Raw genomic sequence first — 26,643 nt, 5'->3', positions numbered from 1 at the left:
TGCAGCTTGGATCCTGAGTTTCTGTGGCTCGGGCATAGGCCGGTGGCTACAGCTCCAATTAGACCCCTAGCCTAGGAACCTCCATATGCCGCAGGAGCAGCTCAAGAAAAGACAAGAAGACAAAAAAAAAGAAAAAAAGTATGGTTGATTTATAACATTTCACCAATTTCTGCTGTACAGAGACTATGCAGTGCTGTGGAATATTTCAGTCATACAAATATACACATTCTTACAAAGGAAAAGGGCTTAATCTCCCAAATACACAAACAACTCATACAACTCAACCACAAACAACCCAACAGAAAAATGGGAAGAAGACCTAAATAGACATTTCTCCAATGAAGACATGCAGATGGCCAGTAGGCACATGAAAAAAATGCTCACCATCACTAATTATCAGAGAAATGCAAATCAAAACTACAAAGAGTTGTGTACCACCTCACACCAGTCAGAATGGCCATCATTCATAAGTCCACAAATAACAAATGCTGGAGAAGATATGGAGAAAAGGGGACCCTCCTGCACTGTTGGTGGGAATATAAACTGGTACAACCACTATGGAAAACAGCATGGAGGTTCCTCAGAAAACTAGATTAAGAACTACCATATGATCCAGCAATTCTACTCTCGGGCACCTAACTGGACAAAATGACAATTCAATAGGAGACATGCACCTGCATGTTGACTGCAGCTCTATGCACAATAGCCAAAACATGGAAACCACTTAAATGTCCATCAACAAATGAATGGATTAAGATGTGGTACATAAACACAATGGAATACTACTCAGCCATAAAAAAGAATGAAATAATGCCATTTGCAGCAACGTAGATGCAACTAGAGAGTCTCATACTAAGTGAAGTCAGAAAGACAAATACCACATGATATCATTTACATGTGGAATCTAAAATATGGCACAAATGAACCTATCCACAGAACAGAAACAAACTCACGGTCATGGAGAACAGACTTGTGGCTGCCAAGGGCGAGGAGTTTGGGGTTAGTAGATGCCATTTCTGGCATGAAGTCCAAGCAATGAGGTCCTACTGTATAGCTCATGGAACTATATCCAATCACTTGTAATAGAACATGATGGAAAAATAGCAGGAGAAAAAAGAACATACACACACACACACACACACACACACACACACACACACGACTGTGTCACTCTGCTGTACAGTCAAATTGACAGAATACTGTAAACCAACTATACTCTAATAAATTTTTTTAAATAAATAAATAAAGCCCAGAAAACAAGTATCTATGTTCTTTATTATTATCTTCCATCATGGTCCATCCCAGGAGATTGGATATAGTTCCCTGTGCTGTACAGCAGGACCTCACTGCTGACCCATTCTAAATGTACTAGTTTGCGGGAGTTCCCGTCGTGGCACAGTGGTTAACGAATCCGACTAGGAACTGTGAGGTTGCGGGTTTGATCCCTGGCCTTGCTCAGTGGGTTAAGGATCCGGCGTTGCCGTGAGCTGTGGTGTAGGTCGCAGACGCAGCTCGGATCCTGCGTTGCTGTGGCTCTGGCGTAGGCCGGCGGCTACAGCTCCAATTAGACCCCTAGCCTGGGAACCTCCATGTGCCGCGGGAGCGGCCCAAGAAAAAGCAAAAAGACAAAATAAATAAATAAATAAATGTACTAGTTTGCATCTACTAACCCCAGACTCGCCGTCCACCCCACTCCCTCCCCCCATGATAATTTATTCTCACACACAGTTCTCCTCTGCTTGAGAATCTAAAGTACCTCCATCACCAAACTCACCCTGCCACTTTCTCCATGTGGGAGCCCTTCCAGCCCCACTTCTCATGGGTCCCCATTGCACCCCAGCTCTCCCTGCTATGGGGCTGGCATGGCCCCTCTCTCCCTCTCTATAGCCCCCGCCAAGGCTTAGCTCCTGCCCAGCCACCCTCGCGAGCTTCTCCCACACTCTGCAGTCCACAGCGTGCTCTCTGACCCCCAGCTTGCTCTGCACTGCTGCCAGAAACACCCATGCTTCCAATGCAGTCGGGAGTGATGGAACTTGACCCCGTACAGAAATCTGCCCTTGTCCCCTGGGTTCCCTCCTTTCCCCCTGCTGGACCTATCCCTGGAATTTTGTGATTTAGAACAAAACCAGAAGGGGGTGGGAGTAAGAGGGCAAGCGATGTGGGAGCTGAACGGAAAAGGAAGAGAAAAACCAGAGCAGACCTAGGGGGTCAGGTGAGTGGGAAGGAGAAATGGAGGGGCTGGAGCATCGGCAGAGAGAGGATGGAAGGCCAAGGTCAGGGAGGGGAACTTGGCAGGTGTGCGCTTCCTGGGAGCCAGAATCACACCTTGGCCGCCCCCTTGGTCTTTGGTTCCCCCTGGCAATCCCATCTTCCACAGGGTGGAAGCTCCAGGAGGAGGGACACCCTACCCAGTGCTCCTCTGTACCACCCAGAGCCCAGGGATTCCACAGGTGCACGCGGAGTGACTGACCTCAGTATCCTCACGTGTGCTCAGGTAAGTGACCTGAAGATGTTGGGCATCGAGAGCGTGGGCTCTTAGATTTCACCTCCTGGCAGAAGTGTGATGAGATCAGATTGCAATGTGGTTTTGCCTCCCAACCAATAACCAGGCGGATGCTCTGAACTAGAGAGCAGTGGCGCCCAAGATACAGCCTGCAGCACAGTCACCTGAGGGGAGGGGGGAGAAGATGGTAATGAAAACAGAGATGCTTTCTGCCCCTCCTCCAGGGCATTCGATTCAGCTCATCTGGGACGAGGTCCAAGAAATTGCTTTTCTAACTCCTCCCCAGGTATTGCTGACGCTGCTGGATCAGGAATCACACTTTGAGAAACCCACCTCTAGAGTCCAGGGCTGAGATCTCTGAAGCCATGTCACCCAGCTACTTTGTGGAAGAAAAGTAACAGTTCCCTCCCATGCCCTTCACTGCCTGGCGGGTCACTCGTCTCTGTCTCGGCTTCAGTTGCTACCTGGACCTTAAATGCCCACGTGGGGAGGTGGAGGGTGCCCCCTTGTGGCACAAATGGAAAATTACCTGAACTGTAAGGAGTATGCTCTTCCCCTTAATGGAATGTTGCTGAACAAATTTACCTTTAATCTGCCAGATTACTCACTAAATTCTCTGTTGGAGACGCTGCCTTTGTAACAGATGTTAGAAGTGAACAATTTCAAAGCCCTAGTAGCACTATGTGACTAAGGAGGGCCCTTAGGATGACTTTCAACTGTTTTCCCTCTAACTTTCCTGAAATTGGAAAGCTGGCATTATTAGCTGTGATCTAGTGTAGAAACGCTCTGGCGCCCAGCTCTGTCACCAAGTGATTCAGCGCAAGCACACAGCTTCTCAGCTTTTAGCGGGAGTTACAACACACTATGGGATTTGCTGCCACCTGCTGCTCGGGCCTGGGATGTGCAGGAGTTGGTAACCAGGACGTCAAGCTGAGCCCGCTTCTCAGCCTAGACAGGTGCATTAGAATCAGCCAGAGGGCTTGTTAAATCGTCGATTGCTGGGGTCCACTCCTAGAGATTCTGATTCAGCGGCACTGGGGTGGAGCCTGAGTATTTGCATTTCTAATCAGTTCCTGGGTGATGCACCGCTGCTGGTTGAGGGGCGTGCACCTGCATGGTATTTGTGGTTTCTCCTGAAGACACACACTCTAGAGCTGGATCATTAATCTGGCTAAGTCTGTAAATAATCAAGAGCCTCAATTTTGGGTTCCTCAACCTGCCCAGTATTGATATCTGGACCTGATAATTCTTGGTAGCGCGTGTTGGGAGTGGAAGTGGGGCTGTACTGTGCATTACAGGTTTAGCAGCATCAGGGCCTCTAACCACTAGATGCGGGAAGCAGCTACCCTCCCCATCCCCAGGTGTAGACAGTCACACATTTCTCAGGCATCGCCAGATGTGATGCCCCAGCTGAGAACCACTGCCCCACGAGGTGGGCAGATTTCCCTCTCCGACTTGTTAGACAGAAGGCATATTCCAGCACGGCCTTAAATACGTAATGCTTGTGACCTGTAATCAACTTTCAGCTCTATGGGTTTAAACCACAGAAAAAAAAATGACATACATTTGTAGACTACCTACGCTGAGCAAGGCACTTTGCTAATACTTTTGTATTATCAGCCTTTAATTCTTACAACCACTCTTTCTCTGGTGAGGAAACGGAAGCTTCCATGTGTTAAATGACCCGTCCAAGGCCATGGTTAATACCAGCTGGATCTGGGGCGGGAGGGGGAGGAGCAAGGGGAGTGTAGGGCTGGACCAGCCAGCAGAGTCTCATAAATATAAAGCAAGTCACAAATACAAGCCACATGGGTAATTTTACATTTTCTAGAGCCACATTAAAACATTGAAAAGAAACAAATTAATTTCGACGTCTTATATTTCACCCAATATTTGTATATGAACTGTTGTCATTTTAACATGCAAAATTTTCAATTTTTTTTAAATTTTAGGGCCACACCTGCAGCACATGGGGGTTCCCAAGCTAGGGGTCCAGTCAGAGCTACACCTGCCGGCCTACACCCACAGCCACAGCACGCCAGATCCTAGATATGTCTTCAACCTACATCACAGCTCATGGCGACAGCAGATCCTTAACCCACTGAGCCAGGTCAGGGATTGAACCTGTGTCCTCATGGATACTAGTCAGACCCGTTTAGAAGGAGCCACGATCAGAACTCCTAAACATTTTTAAATTGATATATTTTCCATTTTTTTTTAACTCAGTCTTTGCAACCTATGCAAACTGTATCTTATACTCACAGCACCTCTTAGAGCACAGGTCAGGTGCTCTAGGGCCACATGTGCTCCTGGCTGCCACCTGGCATTGCCCAAAACTAAATCCTCTGCCTCAGCCCAGGCCCCCTCCATGGACTATCGCGTGTCAATTTTATCTGCATGTTCTTCCATTTCTGCCGGCGTTGCAAACATTTTACCAGACCCCCCCACCCCACCCCTACTCAGGGACTCTGCAATCTGTTCTTGGAATAGCTCCAGTTATTTTGAAACAAGGGCTACAGTTTTGTGAAATTTATCAAGCAGTAGATTCCTCATCGGGTGCCCAAACTGTTGACTGTCATCTAATTTTAGCTGCGACAGCTTTTCCAGTGGCTGTTTCCCTGCACGGTCTGTGTCTGTACTTGCATCACAGACATCATTCATCTGAAGCCCATCTCTCTGGGCAAATATTTAATTACATTCTCCAGTCGTTTGGTTCATCTCCCAGCATCTAGGAAGGTTCGCCCTCATTCGGGGATCTTGCCTTTCAGCCCCTAGATGATGTTTCTCCCTACAGTCCTCCTGCTGCCTTCAGTAAAAGTTTCTGAACTCTTAGGAAACCGATTACTCTGTAGAGAATTTTGCAATAAACCCCTTAGTCTTACCACATCTGTTCGTTCACATTTTACAGGTATGAAAATCAAGACAGACCTGAGGACTAAGCTCAACTTACACCAATAAAACGGAGCAATAAGAGCTGATCCTTAAAAAAATGCTTCCTACAAGCCATACACCGGGCTTAGCACTTGACACACATTTTACTTGTTTCGCCTAATATCCTACCAGGTGGATGCAATTACAATGGCCATCCTGAGGTGAGGGGAGGAGGCACAGCGAATTTAAGACTCTTGCCCAGGGTCTCCCAGCTAGCAACTGGCAGAGCTGGGAGTCATATAGAAATCTGTTTGATGACAGAGGTGACCTCATCTCTAGCCTCACTGTCCGAAAGTTGATTTGCAAATGTTGCTTTAATTTCTGAGTTTTTAAGCGTGTGGGTCTAGACTATATCCTTTGCCCCTTCTCTTGATGCGGAAGAGAAATATGTAAATAAATAACTGATAGCAGCATTATTTATAATAGCCAAGATATGGATGCAACCTAAGTGTCCATCAACAGACAAATGGATAAAGAAGATGGAGTACATATGTACCATGGAATATTACTCAGCCACAAAAAAGAACGAGACCTTGCCATGTGCAACAACATGGGATGGGCTTGGAGGTCATTACGCTAAGTGAAATAAGTCAGACAAAGACAAACACTATATGATATCACTTATATGTAGAATCTAAAATATGACACAAATGAATCTATCTACGAAACAGAAGCAGGTCAAAAGGGTCAGGAAAAGAGCATCCGAGTTCACCGCAGCATCATTCACAAAGGCCAAAAGGTGGAAGCACCCCAGTGTCCGGTCGATGGAAGGATGGTATGTGCATACAGCGGAACAGCAGTCAGCCGTTTTCAAAAAGGAAGGGCATTCTGACACTCGCTGCAACACGGATGAACCTTGAGGACATGAGGCTGAGTGAGACAAGCTGGTCACAAGGGGATAAATACTGCATGATTCCACCCGATGTAGGATCAACAGAAGTCAAATTTATAGATACGGAAAGCCGAGTGGTGGCTGCCAGGGGCTGGGGAGAGGGGAAGGTACAGGTGTTGTCTACTGGGTACAGATCTTCCGTTCCAGTTTGGGAAGAAAATGTTCCAAAGCTGCCTGGTGGTGACGGTTGCACAACAACGTGAATGGACTTAAAGCCGCTGAACTGTACACTTAAAAATAGGATGGTAAGTTTCACGTCATGTGTCTTACCACAATCTAAAAAAATTGAAAAAAAGAAAACCTAGCTCATTTAACAGGGACCTGATCCCGTGTCCCTGTCCATTTTTAGCTTGTCTCAGCTTGGCTTCTCCGTAAAGGAAGCTCAGCTGAGCTCAGGACAGGACTGAGCTGGGATCTGGAAGAGCCACCGAGAGAGACAGTCCAGGGCACAGTAGCTCCCTGGGCTGTGGGCTTTGCTTTGAGAAGGGCCAGGTCTTTGGTCCCACGCTGACCTGAGAGGGACACCCCTGTGGGGTCCTCAGTAGCGGGAGGGGAGCTGCTTGTGGGGAAGGGAGACAGCAGCCTCCGTGGACTTGCCCTTTGCTGAGGGCCCTGCAGCCAGTGGCCCCCACCTGGGGAATAACACCGCTACACAGTTATTACTAACTAAGCTCCCGTGGCTGGCATGGAACGCTCACAAGCTGGGTAAGGCAGCCCTGACACTGATGTGAGGACGCTGGAGCCACACCCCTGTCCCTCGCAATCTGATGCTTTCGGACCCTGGGAAAGGAAGGAGCAGAGAAGCAGCCTTTGAACCCTCTCTCATTAGAGAGACAGGATCTTTATACTGCTATGGGAACACTTGCAGAGGAATACACTTCCTTTCCATGCCTCTCCAGCTTGAGTCCCAAGCTCTTTTTACCAAATGCTTTCTACTCTGTGACACGCTTTGCCCACTGTCTATTATTAGACACATCAGAAAAAAGTCCGCCTTTGACTTCTCTTCCTCTGGCTTCTCACTCCCCATTTGCGGGAGGGGTGGTGGTTGGGGTAGGGGCCCTCTCCTTTCAATACCTTTCAATAGAAGGTGAGTGACAAGGAGATGACAGTCATCTGAAAACTCACCTTGGTGCCAACGCAGCCTGGATATAGGCTCTGCCTCCTTTGCAAACGACACCTTGTCCTGGCTTCACCCCCCACCCCCCCAGATGGCACAGCTGATGGGACAGGAAAACATACATATTTTAGAGCATTTACAGCATCGTTTCTCCCCACCCCCACTTCCTGAGAGGGTGGATTTCGTCTTGGCCAGCTCAGTTTTGGGGCCCTTCTTGCGTTGGTTATAAGAAAGTACGGGAAGGGATTCTGAATTGTGCCATGCTGTGGGTCAGAAAGACTTGGGCTCACTGAAGAAAAGGCAGAGAATTAACTATTGGAGAAAGCAGACTAGAGGAGGTGAGGTGGGGGTGAGGGAGAAAGATCCAGGGGGAATTAAAGCGATAAACGGAGGTGGATTGGAGTAGCTGCTGGGCTGTCGGGAGGAGGGTTTGGAAGAGAGATGGGAGAGGATTTTTCAGAAATGTTGTTGGTGTTATAACTGGAATCCATCCTCCCCTTGACATTTTTCAGAGATTGCAGTAAAGACAGAAACTGGTTATGAAGTTATTTTTTGTAGGAGGGACTGGTGTTTATTCAAGGCAGCCTGGACCACTGTAAAGGAGAGCCCCCCTTCACCCCATTGCTCCCATCAGCACACGTGGTAGTCCAGCTATCTCACACTGCTCTCCTATGGGCTGCGTTTGGACCCCAGATGGATCTAGTGTGGCTCATTGAGAGTTAATTTTTTAGCTACCATTGAAAATTAGGATTTCACGTTTAACAAGCCTGTGTTTCCTACTTCTCTTAAAAAACCCGGAAAAATTTGGCAACATGAGACTTTCATTCCTATGAGGCAAAAACAGGCCCTTGCTCTCAGGTTGGCCCCAGTGCACACCACTTAAGGTGTGCATGTGTGTATACACCTGGCCCATTTCCTGCATTTGTATTTCCTGCCATCTGGTACCTTGGGGGCCTGCTTTCCTGCTGAGGATAATTAGAAAGGCTGGACAAATAAAAATGAAATCAGCCTGAAGGCATCAAAGAGTTAATGAGAGAATGGAGACTTGCCAACCCAGTTCTGGGAAACAGTGAGCATCCAGGGAGACAAGCCCAACACCTGGGGGCTCTTTTCCCCTTGGGACACCTGCTGCTTCAGGAGGAGATAAGTAAGAAACTGAGAGGTCAACCTGCACCTAGCAGCTTTCCACGTCTAAGGGGACCAAAGTTGGAATCCGGGGCCCACCAAAGAAGAGGGGGCCCTGTAACTCCCCATTTTAGGCAAGGCCCTGAAGGACTGTACCTTAAGACTGGGTGAATTGGAAATAACCAGATTTTGCCAGGCCCGAGCTCAGCTTCCAATGAGTCTGATGCTTCAAATGGATTAAGGGTATCTCAGGTTGCTAGTATCCCTGGGTGCCTAGCAGATACAAATGTATGCACTCTCTGGAGGAGGAGAGCATCGTAATGTCTCATGCTACTTCTACGAACAATCTTAGTTCTACACACAATTTCAGTCTGAAAATACCCAGGCACACAAGGAAACACAATAACATGAACAAGATCCAGCAGAAACAACTACAATAGCAACAATCCTAGAGAACTCCAGTTATCAGAAAGACAGACTTTGTGCAAAGGAGATAAAAGACAAGACTGAAAAATCTGGCAAAGAACTAGACACTTCAAAATATCATTGACACAACATGGTAAATTAACTATAATTTTAACAATTAAAAAAAGATAATCATGATTTGAAAGACAACTGAGTGGCATTTTAGAGCTGAAAAATATAACAAAAGTACAGAGTTCCGTTGGATGTGTTTAATAGGATCGGAGACATAGTTAAAGAGAGAATTGATGAACTGGGGATTAGGTTAGAAGAAAACATCAGCATAAAACATGGAGAGACACAAGGATGGAAAATGCTGTGGGGAGAATACTCTTATATGGAAAATAAAGTGAAAACAGAGGTTCTGGAAGGAGAAGAGAGAGAGAACAGGGCAGTAGAAATATTTGAAGAGAAAATATTTGAGAAATTGCCAAAATTGACTGAAAGCATCAAGCCACAATTCCAGAATCCCTGAGAAACACAAGAAGGACAAGTAAAAAGGAAGCAACACTTAGGCATGTCATAGAAAAATAGAGAAAAACCAAAGACAAAGAGAAGAAAAATGTTGCGGGGGTGGGGGGGGGGCGTGGGGGGGGGGTGTGGGTGTGTGGAGGAAACAAAAAAGCTACCATTACTTGAAAAAAAGAAACAGACTGTTAGCTTACTTCTTTGTTTTTGTTTTGTTTGGCTGTGCTCACAGCATGCAGAAGTTCCCGGTCTAGGAACCTATGCCAGAGCTGTGACCTGAGCCACAGCAGTGACAATACCAAATCCTTAACCTGCTGAACCACAAGGGAACTCCTAGCTTACTTGACAGAAACAATGGAAATTAGAAATTAGTAGAATTTAAATACCTCTAAATTGATGAAAAAGATTACTGCCAGCCTAGAATTCCATTCCCAGTGAAAATATCCTTCAATAATAAAGGTAAAATTAAGACATTTTTAAGATTCTTTACCAACATTGGATACTAAGGAGTGTTCTTTAAGCAGAAGGAAAATGATTTAAGATGATAGGTTATAGATGCAGGAAGAAATGAAGAACAATGCAAAGGTTAAGTTGAATAAATCAAATGAATTACTATACAAAACAACGTAACAATGTCCACTGGGAATTTTAAAAAAAGGTACATGGTTGGGAGTTCCCATTGTGGCACAGCAGAAACAAATCCAACCAGTATCCATGAGGAGGTAGGATCAATCCCTGGCCTCGCTCAGTGGGTCAGGGATCTGGCATTGCTGTGAGCTGTGATGTAGGTGGCAGATGCAGCTTGGATCTTGTGTTGCTGTGGCTGTGGTGTAGGCCAGCAGCTGTAGCTCTGATTTGATCCCTAGCCCAGGAACCTCCAAATGCCATGAGTGTGGCCCTAAAAAAAAAAAAAAAAAAAAATTTTTAAAGTACATGTAAGTCAGGATGGAGAGGTAAATAGAATTAAAATATTAAAATGCTCTAAGGCCCTTGTATTACTATGGAAGAAGATAAAAATACTAATTTATATTAGGCTTTGATAATTCAAAGATACATACTGTGATCTCTAGGATAACTTCTGAAAGAGAAATGAAAATATATAAATTCCAAGGTAATATAGGGAAAAACAGAATATTCAGCCACCCTAAAAGTAAGCAAGAAAGGCGAATAAAAAGAACAAAGAACATGTAGGATAAATTAAAACATCGAATAAGATGGTAGCTTTAAACCCAAATATATCAGTAATTACATTGTGTAAATGAACAAAATACTTCAACTAAAAGCTAAAGAGTATCAAAACTGAATTTTAAAAAATCCATATACTATTTATAAGAAGCACATCTAAAACATTAATTTTTCAAATATTAAAAGTAGAGTGGGCAAAATATAAATATTAACCACAATTATATTAACAATGTATATTAATATCAAAGTATCTTCATACAAATAGCATTACTTCAGCTCAAGAAGGATACATCATAATGATAAAAATTTCAATTCACAAGGAAGATACGGTGATTAAAACTAGACCACATCTTATAACGTAGCTTCAAAAATATGAAGCTAATATTGACAATAAAAGCACAAGAGATAACCAGATAAATGAGTAAGGATGTAGATTATCTGAACATGACCAGCACACTTGGCTTAGGGGACATATATATAATATTGCAGCCAGCGATTACATAATTCAAGGTCTCCAAATATTTACAACCCCCCACCTTCCAAGGGTTAGGGTTAGGGTTTATTTATAACTTCCAACCTTCTAAGGGTTAGGGTTTAGGGTTAGCTGCCTAAACAATAATCTTAACCCCAACCCTAAGCGATTATATAATTCAAGGTCCCCAAATATTTACAACTCCCCACCTTCCAAGTAAATAATAGAATTGAACTTCTCCCCCTCATTTTAGGTTAGGTGTGGCCCTAAGACTCATTTCAACCAATGAGGTGAGTAGGAGTAACTTCCAAGGGCTACTGTGAAAGTAAACATCTCTCTCCTTTCCTTCCTAAAAACAGAGGGCTGGGGCTCCGTCCGTCTGGGTCCCGACCTGAGAATGACACAGAGCAGAGCTAGAGCTGCCTGGCCAACCTGAGGGTGTGTGACAAACAGACCTCTGTTATTTTCAGTCACAACCATGGTAGAACCTGGTCTATCTAATACAAGTAGAAGAAGAAGGCTGTTTTGCAGGCACAGAGGTGAGCTTGTCTTGAAAGAGTAAGGTGAGGTCACGGTGACTGAAGCTCTGGGGAGGTTGGGTGAGAACGGGGCTGGGGCAGGAGGAGCAGCTCCCAAGAAGACCCTCGAGGACTGGCTAGATGCAAATTTTGAAGGGTCTCGGATTTAACAGTAAGGAGTGGATATGGTCCTGGAAGTTGAAGGTTCTCCAGAAGCAGGTGACTGGTTGCATATTGGTAGTAATGGGAGGATGAACTGGGGAAGATCTCGCTGGTGTGAAAGGGGGGAATCAGACGGAGAATATTCGCAGTGAACATGGCACACGTTTTGTGCTTGTGACAGTTGTTTTCCACTTCCTAGAGGGAGCTATTTTTAAGAATTTGGTGGGAATTCCCCAGCAATGGCGCACGCACACACACACACACACACACACACACACACACACACCATCTAAACAACTTAAAAACCCGAATCAGATCAACTACATTCTACCTGCAATTCTGAAGCTATTTTTTTTTCCCAGTTAATGCTTTCAAGGTTCTTTTCTGTGTCATCTCAAATAAATGTGCCTTTTTTGTTTTTAAATTGACTGCCTAGTATATCCTTGCATGGCTGAACCAAATTATGTAGCTATTTCCCTCCTGACATTTAGGTTCTTTTCACTATTACAATGTTTTAGCAACCATGTCGTGAATCATTTCCATAGGTTACTGTGTCTTCTTTCAATGGAGAGCAAGACCGGTTTTGCCATCACTTTCATGCTGAGAATTCCAGGCTGGGTAACAGGAACACCACCAGGCAGGCCGTGTGAGATGACAGTTTTGGTGAGAGATACCTGGCCTGCCTTGATTCTGCCCAGAAGAGCGTCTGAAACATAGTGGGCCCTCAAGAAGTACTTTCTTGTTGATGAATGAATCCCATCCACTGTCAACCCTTACTGGGCCTGCCCATTCTCATCTGTAAGGGATTTCTCAACCTCAACACTACTGCCTCGGGGGCCAGCCTGGATAATTGACGTGAGGGGCTGTCAAGGACACTGCAGAAGGTTTTGCAGTATCTTTTGCCTCCACCCACCCGATGCCTTGAGCACAACCCCAGTCGCAGCAACCAAAATTGTCTTCAGAAACTGCCAAATGTCTCCTGGGGAAAGGGGCTCCCACTGATGTATGATACGGACTGTATTTGTGTAAAGGCAAAGGGCCTTTCTAAAAACAACCGATGCTGCAAAGATTGATCCTGCTTTTTCCCCCCGCCCTGCCCCATTAAAATGGCCTTTCTTCCTGGGTCTCCACAGTCCTTTCAAACAGATCAGACCTCATTCCCGACCTCCCCACTGTGTGCTGGGTCAATCTTTGTTATGTATTGTCAATCCTCATTACACATTCTCTAACCAACGAATACACCTCCTTGGAGGTGATCATCGAAGGTGGATTCTTACCTTCACTGAGAAATGATTAAATGAACAGGTTTCCCTCCCTCAACTCCCTCGAAGTACCCATAAGGAAGAATGTGGCATGGCACATGCCAGTTTTCATTCACTATGTTAACACCCAGAGCCCAAGACAATGCCTGACACATAGAAACTCAATGGGTGTTGGTTGGACATATGGACGGATGGATGGATAAGAGCCGATTATCAGTCAACAAGAGGCACCCCAGGAGCAAGAGTCTTTGCCCCTCCTGAACCTTCTAAAACCATTCTGAAAAATAATGTTACTCATACTCGCATTTAAAAATTGATCTTAAACGTTCACTCCAAAGTTCACATAGATTCAAGATAATAGCTTCCCATATACTGTAAATATTGGAAATAAAAAATTAAGCTGTGGCATCATTCTTTAAATGTATCTACTAATCTGTTACTGTTATTACTTTTTCTTTCTTTCTTTTTTTTTTTTTTTTTTAGGGCCTCACCCACAGCATATGGAGATTCCCAGGCTAGGGGTCTAATCGGAGCTGTAGCTGCCGGCCTGCACCACAGCCACAACAATGTGGAATCCGAGCTGCATCTGCGACCTACACCACAGCTGACAGCAACGTCAGATCCTTAAGCCACTGAGTGAGGCCAGGGATCGAACCTGCGTCCTTGTGGATGCTGGTCAGATTTGTTTCTGTTGTGCCATGACAGGAACTCCCATCATTACTGCCTCTAATATCCTCTACAGTTTGCTTTCACAGTGCTCTCCCTCAAATTCAAGGGACAGAAGAGACAAAGTTGTGAAATAAAAACTGCCTTAGTTATTGAGGGAAGCTGAATTCAATTATTAAAGGAAGCTTCCAGTTTGAGAATGTGAACCTAGAGATTTCTATATATGAGGCAAAGGTTCCTTAGGTTTGTGAAGAGTGAGGGGGATGCTTTCCAGTAAGGGAAGGATTATTAGGAGCACAGGCATGTTCTCAGGCAAGCCAGTTTTATGAAAAAGTACCTAAAGAAAAGGGGAACCTAGAAAGTGGTTCTCTAAAAATAACCCTCCGTGTGCCCATTGGAAAGTCTTGAAAACCACCATCCTGGGGTGAATCATGCTAGTGGCCAGCAGAGGGCAGTGTTGGACAAGCTGTTGGGCTCCATCTCCCTGGCTCCTCCCCAGGGCAGTAGACAGAAAGGGCAATTTCCCTTGGAGGCAGTGGGGAGCCCAGCCTGGGCGGCCCAGCCCAGTCTTCTCTGGTGTGTGTGTTTGCACAGTGAATTATTCATAGGAAACTGGCTTCATGGAGACTGGAGGCCAGAGACTCTCCATCCTGTACCAAGAATCAGGGCCTGGGACTGGACACAGATGAAAACCCTTATTCTTTTTCCCCTTCAAGAAACTGTGTTTGGGGGAAGAAATTGAAGAGTGACGTCATGCGTATGAATCAACCATGGACGTTTTTGTTTTTCTTCTTAAAGAAATGAAAACAACAGTGAAGTCTCAATAATTTATAGCTTCGGGAGACAGGGAGCAAAGTGGCGGCAAGCTGCCACTCTGCGAGCTCACCTCCCTGGCCTCTGCCCCTCTGGCAGAGCTGTCAGGGCTCTAGAAACAACCATGCTGATGGCGCAAAGAGGATGATGGGCAGGTGGCATTTTGTCAGGCAGGAGGGCTTCCCAACTTCCCAGGCAGGTCTGGACAGGAAGGATCAGAGGTGAAAATCCAGGTTCCTTAAATATTTAAAGTTTTACAAGCTTAGGAGTTAAAAGCAGAAACAGCCAGGGGAAACAGCCAGCATCTCTGTGATTCAGGGTTCAAGCCTGACTCGTCACATGCTCACACCCCCGGCCCGAGGTTGCTAAGAGGGGCTCTTATGTCTGCAGCCGGAAGTGTGTTGACGGTAGGAATGCAGTACAAAGCAGTGACTTTGTCATTACACATATCCTTCCTGAATCCTCAAAGGGTGGGGATGAGCTGGTGGAAATAAAGTTAGGAATCTGAACTAGCTGCTCGGATATATTAAAAGTGACCCGGGGAGAAAGACCCTCTGGCTGCCCTTCCGCCTTGCACAGGGAAAGGTAACCGGGCCGGTTCCAAAAGTGGCTCGGAGACAGCTTGGATGGGACATCTGTCCTTTCACCTGGCATCTGTCCAGCCCCCAAATAGCTTCTGTGTTTGGTCCAAAAATAAAATCACATGAGAGGGGGGAGAAATAAATGCACAAGGACTTGCCCTTGGACTTTCTGTGGGTGCCCCAGCCACCCTGGTCAGGGCCCCGGGAGCGTGGCCTCACCATACACTCCCCTGCCTCCCTCTCGGGGCTCCCCAAGGCTGGGGAACCAACGACCTGGATCAGGGCGGGCGTGGGCTGCCGTCTGCACGCAGCCCCTTCTCTGGGGCCCCCTTGAGCCCCAGTCACAGCAGTGAGGGAGCGGGAGAGAGAGGACCGCAGACCCAACCGCCGGCACTCCAGGGAAAAAGGGCATCGCCTCCTTTGGTGAAAGACACTCCCTGCTGATGGAGGATGGGAAATCCCTTCCTCCTGCCGCAGCCCAGCTGGCCTGCAGCGGGCCCGCTAGCATAGTGTGGATCCTGTAGGCTGTCGCAGCTGCCGTCGCCCCAGAAAGAAAGCGCCCCAGAGCCAAAGCTCCAAGGTGAGTGCGCCTGTTTCTCCAGGGGGCTCAGATTGCGATGGGCGGCGTTCTGCCTGGCTTCAGGCTTATGCTCAGCATGCATGCTCTCCACACGCCCCTTCTCCCTCTTCTCCTCCCTGATCTGAGTCCGTGGCGGGGGTGAGTCTATGTGATGGATGCTGGGGTAAAACATTCCTGCACTCTCCTCTCTCACTCGGAGGGCAGCCTGCTTCCAGAACGAACTGGGTGAGTCTAATTCTTAGCAGGGAAGCAGGAAGGGGTTCCTACCAAGTGAATTATCTTTGCTGAGATCCAAGAAGACATTTCTCCGAAGAACCATTAGACAGATTCCATTACAGTCACGTTAATGTCTAGCTTTGAAAAGCTCTGCCTCAAATAGGAAATAAACAAAAGGATGCCAGCTGAACCCTTGTCTTTGGGCAAAAAGGAGAAAATGCAAATGTGGTCTGCAGAGCTTTCTCCCCCGCCTCTTACCCTATCTCTTCCTGATGTCTTGGAACCCTGCAAAATATTCTTAACAGATCCAAGAATTCATTTCTTTGGTTGTGAATAAGAAGGAATACCATCAAGGGTTTGGGAAGAACTGCTCTGAAAGCAGAGCCAAGGGACAAAGAAGAAGGGAGAAATTTTGTGGAGCCGTGGTTTCTTCCTTCTCAAGTCTCTGCCTCCCAAGCCTGGGACAGGTGCCTGCACTGCTTCTGGGATACGGGCTAAAGTCTCCATCACTTGGGCACATGCACTGTTATTCCTAGACACGCACCGCCCCTCACTAGGGACCACAGATATCTACGCTGAGGGCAAACCAATACAATGTTGGCAGGAACAAGGCACCTCCTTGACTATGTCAAGATTCTTTTAGGGACAATGGACTGAAATCCAGTTTGAAGAGACTTAGGCAACTGGCAAGGCCAGGGGTTTGGGAAGGTGGGGTCCAGGTGCCCAGGCAATGGCACCCTGAATCTGTCTCTCTGCATTTGTTGGCTCTGTGTCCCTGCGTTGTTCTGTTCCCCGGGGGGCTCACCTATCCTGGGGGCAGGGTGGTGGCCAGCAGCTCCAGGCTGCACCCTGGGGGCACAGCCCCCCTTCAAGAACGGTGCCCCCCTTCCCTGCAGTTCTAGCTAGACTCTCAGGGTCACGTTTCACAGAGCCAGAGTGGGTACTGCATCCAGCCCTGCCATGGGGTCTGGTCATCTCCACCCCAAAGCACATGGCCTGAGAGTGATGACGGGCGGGGGTCCCCAAAGACAATCGAGGGGGCTGGCTGCAGGACTGCCGAGGTCCCTGGTTACCATTTTCTGCTGCTTTTTGGGGGGCTGTCTGGATGAAGAGCCAAAACTCCTCCAACACAACCCCTCCTCCTTCCTCCCTCTTTCCGTCCACAAAAATGTCTTGGTGACAGAAAGTCTCATAGGGCATGTGACTGTCTACTGAACGGGTGCCTGGCAGACCCCATGGCCTGTCTTTCCTAGGGACCCTGAGAGTGGGAAAGACACCAGAAGGTTTGTCTCTGGCTCAGTCCCCAGACTGCTCCCCATGCCTACACCCACTGGGCCCCCCACCCGCCCGTGCTCCCATGGGTGTCCCCTTTCCCTCCCGCCCCTGCCGGCCGCTGTCTCCCTCTGCTCTATGATGTGACCCCTCCAGCCTTTATGGGCCGGCCTCCTCTGGCCCCTCCAGTCTCGCCTGCCCTCTCCCCTCCTGGACCCGGACAGCCCTGCCCCCAGCACCACAGTTCCCTCTGATGCCTTGTTGCCCTCCCAACCTGAATTTTACATTTCTGGGGACAATGAAGTTCCATCCCCAGCCCTCCCTGTGGCATCTGATACATCTCAGGGGTTCCCAACGACTTAAAAAAAAAATCAGCCTCCCTAAATAGCTTAGAGAGGATGGCTGGAGTATGTGAGATCCTGAATTCTGATTTTATAAGTGACATAATAACCATGACAGGGAGTTCCCCTTGGGGCTCAGTGGTAACAAATCCAACCAGGATCCATGAGGACGCAGGTTTGATCCCTGGCCTCGCTCAGTGGGTTAAGGATCTGGCGGTGCTGTGAGCTGTGGTGTAGGTCACGGACGCAGCTTGGATCTGGTGTGGCTGTGGCTATGGTGTAGGCTGGTGGCTACAGCTGCAATCTGACCCCTAGCCTGGGAGCCTCCATAGGCCATGACTCTCACCCTAAAAAGCAAAAAAAAAAAAAAAAAAAAGAAAAGAAAGAATAACCATGAAAGACAAGCATTAATGGAGCTCCGAATGTATGCTGGGAGGTAAATAATGCTATTATCCCATTTAACAGATGGGGACACTGAGCCTCAGAGAGCTTAGTCACCTGTCCTAGATCACACAGCTAGTAAGTGGTGGCCTGGGGACAGGAACTCAGGCATGCCTTCCATTGCCCTTCCTATTAAATCCCTCAATTATGCATTTAGCAATGGCTCTTTCTTTTTTCTTTCTTTTTTTTTTGTCTTTTCTAGGGCCACTCCTGTGGCATATGGAAGTTCCCAGGCTAGGGGTCTAATTGGAGCTGTAGCCGCCAGCCTATGCCACAGGCACAGCAACACCAGATCCGAGCCGGGTCTGCAACCTACACCACAGCTCACGGCCACGCTGGATCATCAGCCCACTGAGCAAGGCCAGGGATCAAACCCACAACCTCATGGTTCCTAGTCAGATTCATTAACCACTGTGCCACGTTGGGAACTCCAGCAATGGCTCTTTCTACAGCCTGATTTTATTTTATTTTTTAACTTTTTGGTGGTTCTCTTTTTTTTTTTTTTTTTTTTCTTTTTAGGGCCTCACGTGGCATATGGAGGTTCCCAGGCTAGGGGTCTAATCGAAGCTACAGCGGCCAACTTACGCCACAGCCACAGCCACTTGGGATCTGAGCCGCCTCTTCGACCTACACCTCAGCTCAAGGCAATGCCAGATCCTTAACCCATTGTGCAAGGCCAGGGATCGAACAACCGCAACCTCATGGTTCCTAGTCGGATTAATTAACCACTGCACCACGACGGGAACTCCCTGGTGGTTCTTTTTTAGGTTTAATAAATATGAGTTCTAATTTCCTACATATACATACACACAGAGAGGAAGAAATAGCATTTAAAAATAAGTAAAACTCCCACCTAATTGTAATATATCAAGTGTGTTTCAAATCAATCATCTTTAAAAGCACATTTTATAAAATATCTCCAGTAAGTTGACCATACATTCCTATCATGTGTTTCTGATTTGCTGCTAAGAGACGTGAACCACACAATAGAAAGGCAGCAAAGATAATCAATTGCTCCTCAACTCTAACACCTAAAGTTAAAAAAATTGGGTGAATGGCACAAAGTATGAAAATTTCCGTAAATATTTTGCCCATAGCCAGAAAATATTCAGGTTTTGTCTATTCCGCTGCCTGATTTTAAAGAGCAAGGGGCACAGGTCAGAGAGCTTGAGGAGTTCAGTATTTTCAGCCCCTCTTCTGCCACCCTGGCTCTCAGTGCCTCTATGGGGGAGGGGGAGTCGTTATTAGACTGTAGCCTGGGGTCAGGGGTCACACCCTTACTCCAGAGCCAGAAAGAAGGTCAGGGACATGGGGATTTCCCAAAAGGAGGTACCTCTGGGGCTCTGCAGAGAGCGAGGTGTTTTTTTGATTAAATGATGGCTCTAATTAGAGTGGTCTTGGGGGAAACATTAGCTGGAGGGTGGGCTTGAGAATTTAAGCTTTGCCCACCCAGCTGTCCATCTCTAGGCATGGCCCCTGAACAGGTGACCAGGCAGGGACCCCCCTCAGAGGGCAGCTTGCAGGATTTGGAAAGCAACCAAATCAGATCTCAAAGGAAATTCACATCTTAAGCAAATGGCATGTTTTATACAGTCTGTGCCTCCACATCCAGCCACTGTTCTCTTGGTTGATGCTATTACCTGCGGGACACCTTGGTCTGAGGGTATCTGTCACCTGGGGAGCCCCTGATCTGAGGGTATCTTGTTTCTCTGATGCACATGAACCTACTCCTCTGGGTTAAGATCTCAGGAGCAGATCCCATGGGGTTTATGTCCCGAATCCTCACAATATCCCTGAGAAGAGTCAGAGCTCCAGGGTCCTCACAACTGAGGCACAGTGACACGGAGTCACATCCCAGGCAACACAGAAGCCTGAAAAGGCCCAGACTTAGGGCAGAGGAGCTTTCAGATCTTGCAGATCCCAGCCTACTGGCTTCCTCATGAGGTCGTGATAGAACACAACTGAAACCCCAAGGATTGCGTAGGCTAAGTAAAATGCTTGGTGTAAATCTTTAAAAGAAAAAGTGCCATTGGACCCAAGAGAACTGAAAAATGTATGCTCACACAAAAACCTGTACATAACACAAATGTTCACAGCACTGTTATCCATGACGAGCCAAATTGAGGAAGCAAGGCTGAGGTCCGTTCATCGATGAATGAGTAAAATGTGGCATCAACTGGATTATTGCTCAGCAAGGAAAAGGAATGATGTTCTGATACACCCTCCAATGCGGACGAACTTCAAAGGTGTTACGCTTTTGAAGGAAAAGCAACCCACACTGTATGATCCCATTTATAGGAAGTGGCCAGAACCAGCAAATCTACAGAGACAGAAAGTAGACTAGCCATTGTCTCGGCCTGCAGGGAAGGGGAATGAGGAATGAGAGCTAACGTGAATGGGGTTCCTTTCTTTCTTTTTCCTTTGTCTTTTTAGGGCCACACCCACAGCATATGGCAATTTCCAGGCTAGGGGTCCAATTGGAGCTGTAGCCACGGGCCACAAGCCATAGCCACAGCCACGCTGGATCCAAGCCGTGTCTGCAACCTACACCACAGCTCATGGCAACGCCGGATCCTTAACCCACTGAGCGAGGCCAGGGATCGAACCCGTGTCCTCACAGATGCTACTCAGGTTGGCTAACTGTGAGCCACGACGGGAACTCCAAATGGGGTTTCTTTTGAGGATGATAATTAAGTTTTAAATTAGATAGGGGTGATGGTTGCACAACTTTGTGAATATACTAAAAACACGTAATTGCACACTTTAAATGGGTGAACTGCCTGGTATGTAAATTATATCTCAATAAAGTTGCTCAAAAAACCCCCAAACCATGGCTAATGGGAAATAATGAACCCAGCGACAGGGCTCTGCTGAAGGATGTGGTTTTACCCCATGTGCTCTGATAAGCTTATGTCTCATCCCACCAAGCTTGGCCACAGGCCACCCTGACAATTCAAGTAGAAAGAATAGAGGTGGGAAAGATGGGATCCATAGATTTTCCTCCAGAGTCTAAATAAGGACGATCCTTCCCTCTCTTTATTATAAAGATCATTTTAAATCTTAGGGAATCAGTCTCGCTATTCCATTTTTTTTGTTTCTGGGTTTCAAATCCTGCTTCAGACAAGCATTCCAAATCTTATTACCTATTGATTTCTTCTAATGTTTTTCTCTAATGTTTCCCTCAGTGGTTTGTCTTATTACATTTAAGGCTCTGATTCAGCATGAATTTAAATAACAAGCTGGGGATTCAGGTTGTTTTTGGTTTGTTTTGCCAAACAGTTTGCCAGTGATGAGAATGGGAGTTTTAAATCTGAGGTTAAAATGGACGGGGGGCAGCTTGTAACTTCCTGAAATTCAATATGGAAAAGTGTGTGTGTGTACATTTACTTTTTTTTTTTGTCTTTTTGTCTTTTCTAGGGCCACTCCCACAGCATATGGAGGTTCCCAGGCTAGGGGTCTAATAGGAGCTGTAGCTGCTGGCCTACGCCAGAGCCACAGCAATGGGGGATCTGAGCCACGTCTGCAACCTACACCACAGCTAACGGCAACGCCGGATCCTTAACCCACTGAGTAAGTCCAGGGATCGAACCCGCAATTTCATGGTTCCTAGTCAGACTCGTGAACCACTGAGCCACAACAGGAACTCCTATATATACTTTTGGAGAATAGACTCATCAGTTCTCTGAGGTTGTGTGACTTTCAAAAAAACCATTAGGCCTCTACATTCATAACCTGGATCCAAGGAGAATTCATGAGTTCCATTCTAACGCACCAGAGCCTAATCCGAGCCGAGGACAGCTGTGAAACAATGATTGGGGCGGGGGGGGGGGGGGGAGATGCTGAGTGATTACCCTTGGGGAACGTTCTCTGTCACATGTCAAGGGTGGGTCCCATCACCTTTGGGTCTGATGTTTCACTGAGGCAGAGAACAAGCAGTGCCTCTCACTGGCTCCCGTGGGCCGATAACACTCAAGGTTCCTAATCGCCTCTGACAAATCAATGAAGCCGATCCATCATTTTAGCTGACAGGACTTGTCACAAAGAATGGGAGGCAGTCTACAGTCCAACAAATATAAATAAATGGTAAGATTAAAATAAAACTGCTATTCCAAAGAAGGCAGCAGATCCTTTTGCGCAGACTCCTGTATTCATATAACAAACGTATAAGCAATACCCACTGCGTGCCAGGCACTGTCTAGACGGGCGGCTCTCAAAGTCTGTCCGTAGACCAGCATAGATCAGCACCATCCAGGTACTTGTTAGACACACGCGTTCCCAGGCCCACTCAAGACCTCCTGAGTTAGAAACTCTGGAGGTCGGGGTCCTGCCGTCTGTGTTTTCATAAGAAACCAGGTGGTTCTGGGGTCCTTTAAAGTTTGAGAAACTTTGGTCCAGGTACTGGGAATATGATGGTGCAGAGACCAGCAAAATCCCTGTTCTCCTCATGGACGTTACATCTCAGTGTGTGTGGTCGGAGGAGACAGACAACAAATAAACAAATAGCTGAACACAATCATTCTCATGTAACAGTAAGATCTATGAATAAGAGAAAGATCTAGGAGGGGGGATTTAGGTGGTCAGGGAGGAGGGTCTGAAATGAGACCAGAACGATAACAAGAGCCAGCTATGCAAAGAACCAGGGGACAGAAAATGTGTGTACTTCAGACAGAGGGATCAGTCGGTGCAAAGGCCCTGAGGCAGGACCACGCTTGGCCTGTACGAGGAGCAGTGGGGCTGGAGCACAGTGAGTAGGAGGAAGGCACTGGGGATGGAACTGAGGAGGCGGGTGGTGGCTGCAAGCTTAGTGCCAGAGAAAGGCACGGGTGGTTTTGATCAAATCCAAACAGGATCTGATTTACCTTTCGGCAGGCTCCCTCTGGAATGAATGGTAGTGGGTCCATGCAGAAACAGGAAAGTCAGCTAGGAGGACACTGCAAGAAGCCAGACAAGGACTATGGGTGCTTGGATGGACCAGTGTGCAAAGATCTATTACTAAGTGAAAAACAGACAATGCAGGACGTGGTGCCTAGCAAATTGCTTTTAATCATATACACATTTAGGTATAAAAAGACATTCCTTTCTCCCATGAAAGTTTCTAGAAAAAAAGTATTTATGGGAAGAAGGGGGTTAGTGAGGCAGGTCATTTTATACCTTCCTGCACACTGGGCATTTTAATCACATGCACAGAGCATTGCTTTCATTGAAAGGTAAAATACTTTAGGAGTTCCTGTTGTGGCTCAGTGGGTTAAGGACCCAATGTTGTCTCTGTGAGGATACAGGTTCGATCCCAGGACTCTCTCAGTGGGTCAAGGATCTGGTGTTGCTGTGGTTGCGGTGCAGGTCGCAGCCACAGCTCCGATTCAACCCCTGGCCCGGGAACTTCCCTGTGCTGCAGGTGCAGCCATAAAAAAAAAAAGAAAAAAAAGATAAAACACTTGAAAAATGGAAGACGTGAGATAGAGGAAAACAGAACAGGCCATGGGTGAGCAGTATCAGAATGAGGAAGGCTGCTTCTTGTGGGTCTGCCCCCTTTCCAAGCGTCCTCCCCCGAGGTCACTGAGAGCCAGGCTGACAAATTGGGGCCGGTTCCTGCCCTGGGTTAGAGGGGGAGCAGAGTGAGGCGCCTTCTCAGTGGAGAACTTCTGGACGTTGTTTCTGTCCTGTAGCTCTGGGGATGTTTGTGTCAGGTCTCCTTGGGCAACTAAAACAATTTCCTGTGAATGTCTGCTGCGTCTCCCTGTGCCCTGTTTGTCAAATCGCTCCCCTGTGTCATCTTGGCAGCCAGTTCACCATGAGGCCAGCATGCCCTTCATTAAACTGCATGATTGGGCATAAACAGAAGGAAATACTTTGCTGGGGTGGTGGGGGCGGAGACTGGCGGGCAGCGTCCGATTCCTCCTGTCAGCTGATTAGGATTTGTTGAGTCCAAACAAGGTCAAATGAGATTAGAAAGAAAATGCAGTGTGTCTGGGATGCATTTCCCATAACTGTATCTTTTGTGTAAACAGGATGAATGAAGGGGAAATTTTAAAGCCAATATTGAATGGCAGCCTTGAGAGACAAGGACAAGAAGCCAGGGCTTATGCGTTATGTCTGGAGAGAAAGGGAATTTATTTTCTGGGGACATTTGAGATCTTGCGGAATATATCAGGCTCAGAGTCTTCTTTCATGCAGGTGCAGTTAAAAAGTTTTATGTCTGATGTGCGGAGACCCTGGGCACAGAATAAGAAAAACCATAGAAATGCCACATTCTACCTTTCTCGTCGTTCTAATGCTCTTCAAAGAGGTTTCGAGGCGCTTTCTGTAAGAGTGGCCACCAACGTGCTTAGCAGTGAATCAGTCTCTCAGCATGTGGAAGGAAAATTCTCACCTCCACACCAGCCACAACATTCTAGACATGGCTGATTCTGGCCAAGGCCACACCTCTGCGGATAAACCTACCAGGCTTCCACTAGGATTTTTGTTGACCCTTCAAATTTTTTTCTTTCCTTCTCAGACCCATCCTCTGCAGCGCTAGTGAGCATGGATATAAGGCTTTCATCCCTGCAGAAACAGCTTTAAAATTGGTCTAAGAGCTCTGAGGGAAGACACGGTTTCTGTTACACAGTCTGTATAGGATCTGGCATCTTGGGAAGGCTCAGTAACCAACTTCGACACCTGTTATTTTCAGGGACTAGTTCCTAGCCCAGAACTGCAGGGCTTATTCTGAGGCCAGATTTTTTAACTCTTTTTTTTAAAAAAATTTCTTTATTAAAGTACAGTTGATTTACAACTTTCAAGTTCTGTTGTACAGCAAAGTGACCCAATCACACACATTTCCCTGTGCTGTACAGTAGGACCCCATTGCTCATCCATTTTAAATATTACAGTTTGTATCCTCCCCCCCCCACCCCCCAGCGAATGCCTATCCATCCCAGTCCCTCCCCCTTCCCCCAAGGAACCCCGAGTCTGCTCTCCTTGGCCATGATCTGTTTCTATTTTTTTTAGATAGGATCATCTGTTTGATATTTTAGATTCCACGAATAAGTGATATAGTGTGGTATTTGACTTTTTCTTTCTGGGTTGCATCACTTAGTGTGAGAATCTCTAGTTCCATCCATGTTGCTGCAAATGGCATTAGTTTGTCTTTTTTATAGCTGACTAATATTCCATTGTGTATGTGTATCACATCTTAATCCATTCATCCGTCGTTGGACATTTAGGTTGTTTCCATGTCTTGGCTACTGTGAATAGAGCTGCAACAAACATACGGGTGCATGTATCTTTTTCAATGAAAGTTTTGTCCAGATATATGCCCAGGAATGGGATTGCTGGACAATATAGTAGTTCTATATTTAGTTTTCTGAGGTACGTCCATACTGTTTTCCACAGTGGTTGTACCAATTTACACTCCTACCAACAGTGAAGGAGGGGTCCCTTTTCTCCACACTCTTGCCAGCATTTGCTATTTTTTGACTTGTTAATTATGGCCATTCTGACCGGTGAGGTGGTATCTCATCAAGTTTCGACTCTAATCTAGGTAACCTCCTGTCCTTTCCCATGCCAAATAATGGGGGGGGGGGCTGGAAAGTATTAACATTATCGTGTCTCATGCTCTAAGCATCTGAACGTATACTATTTAAAAGATATATCTAGGAGTTCCCGTCATGGCGCAGTGGTTAACAAATCCGACTAGGAACCATGAGGTTGTGTGTTTGATCCCTGGCCTCGCTCAGTGGGTTAAGTATCCGGTGTTGCTGTGAGCTGTGGTATAGGTTGCAGACATGGCTTGCATCCTGCATTGCTGTGGCTGTGGTGCAGGCCAGCAGCTACAGCTCTGATTAGACCCCTATCCTGGGAACGTCCATATGCCACAGGTGCGGCCCTAAAAAGACAAAATACAAAAAAAAAGAGATATATCTAGATATGGTGTACACACACACACACACACACACACACACACACACTGGAATACTACTCAGCAATAAAAAAGAATGGAATAATGCCATTTGCAGCAACATGGATGGACCTAGAGACTCTCATACTAAATGAGGTAAGTCAGAAAGAGAAAGACAAATACCATAAGATATCGCTTACATGGAATCTAAATGTGACACAAATGAACTTATCTATGAAACAGAGAACAGATTTTGGTTGCCAAGGGGCAGCGATGGACTTGGGCGCTTGGGATTAACAGATGCAAATTGTTAACGTACAGAAAAGATAAACAGCAAGGTCCTCCTGAATAGCACTGGGAACTATATTCAATATCCTGTAATAAACCATAATGGAAAAGACTGTGAAAAAGAATAACCCTGTAGGTAAAACGGAATCACTTCACTTTACGGTGGAAATTAACACAACATTGTAAATCAACTAACTTCAATAAAATAAATTTAAAAAAAGATAAATCTAGATACTTGACATGAAAGTTGAAATAAATACGGAACTTGAGGGACGTTAAACATTTTAAAAATTCAGTGTTGAGGAGAATCACATCACGGTACATGCGTTAAGGGAATGAGAATCACCATTTGCCAGTCTTTGGGCAGGAACAAGGCCGAACACCTGACATGTAATAAAGACACTGGTTTCTATCAGTAACTAGGGATTGTATTTGCCCAAAAGTTATGTGGTTTTTCAGCTTTTTTTTTTTT

The 26,643-nt window shown here is 46.4% G+C and overlaps 1 protein-coding gene across 3 annotated transcripts in view; it reads left to right on the top strand.

Moving 5' to 3' along the window:
• Window positions 1-15,303: 15,303 nt before the first annotated feature.
• Window positions 15,304-26,643, top strand: part of FGF1 (fibroblast growth factor 1) — a 103,918-nt gene continuing 92,578 nt past the window's right edge. For all 3 annotated transcript variants that reach the window (XR_007134639.1, XM_047778925.1, XM_047778924.1), the window contains exon 1: window positions 15,304-15,737. The gene's annotated coding sequence lies outside the window, so the exon portion shown is untranslated. The remainder of the gene's footprint in view (window positions 15,738-26,643) is intronic.

Source organism: Phacochoerus africanus, chromosome 4 (assembly GCF_016906955.1).
Source record: "Phacochoerus africanus isolate WHEZ1 chromosome 4, ROS_Pafr_v1, whole genome shotgun sequence".
Lineage (NCBI taxonomy): Eukaryota > Metazoa > Chordata > Mammalia > Artiodactyla > Suidae > Phacochoerus > Phacochoerus africanus.
The sequence above is the reverse complement of the archived record's forward strand: the minus strand, read 5'-3'. Positions and strand labels throughout refer to the sequence as shown.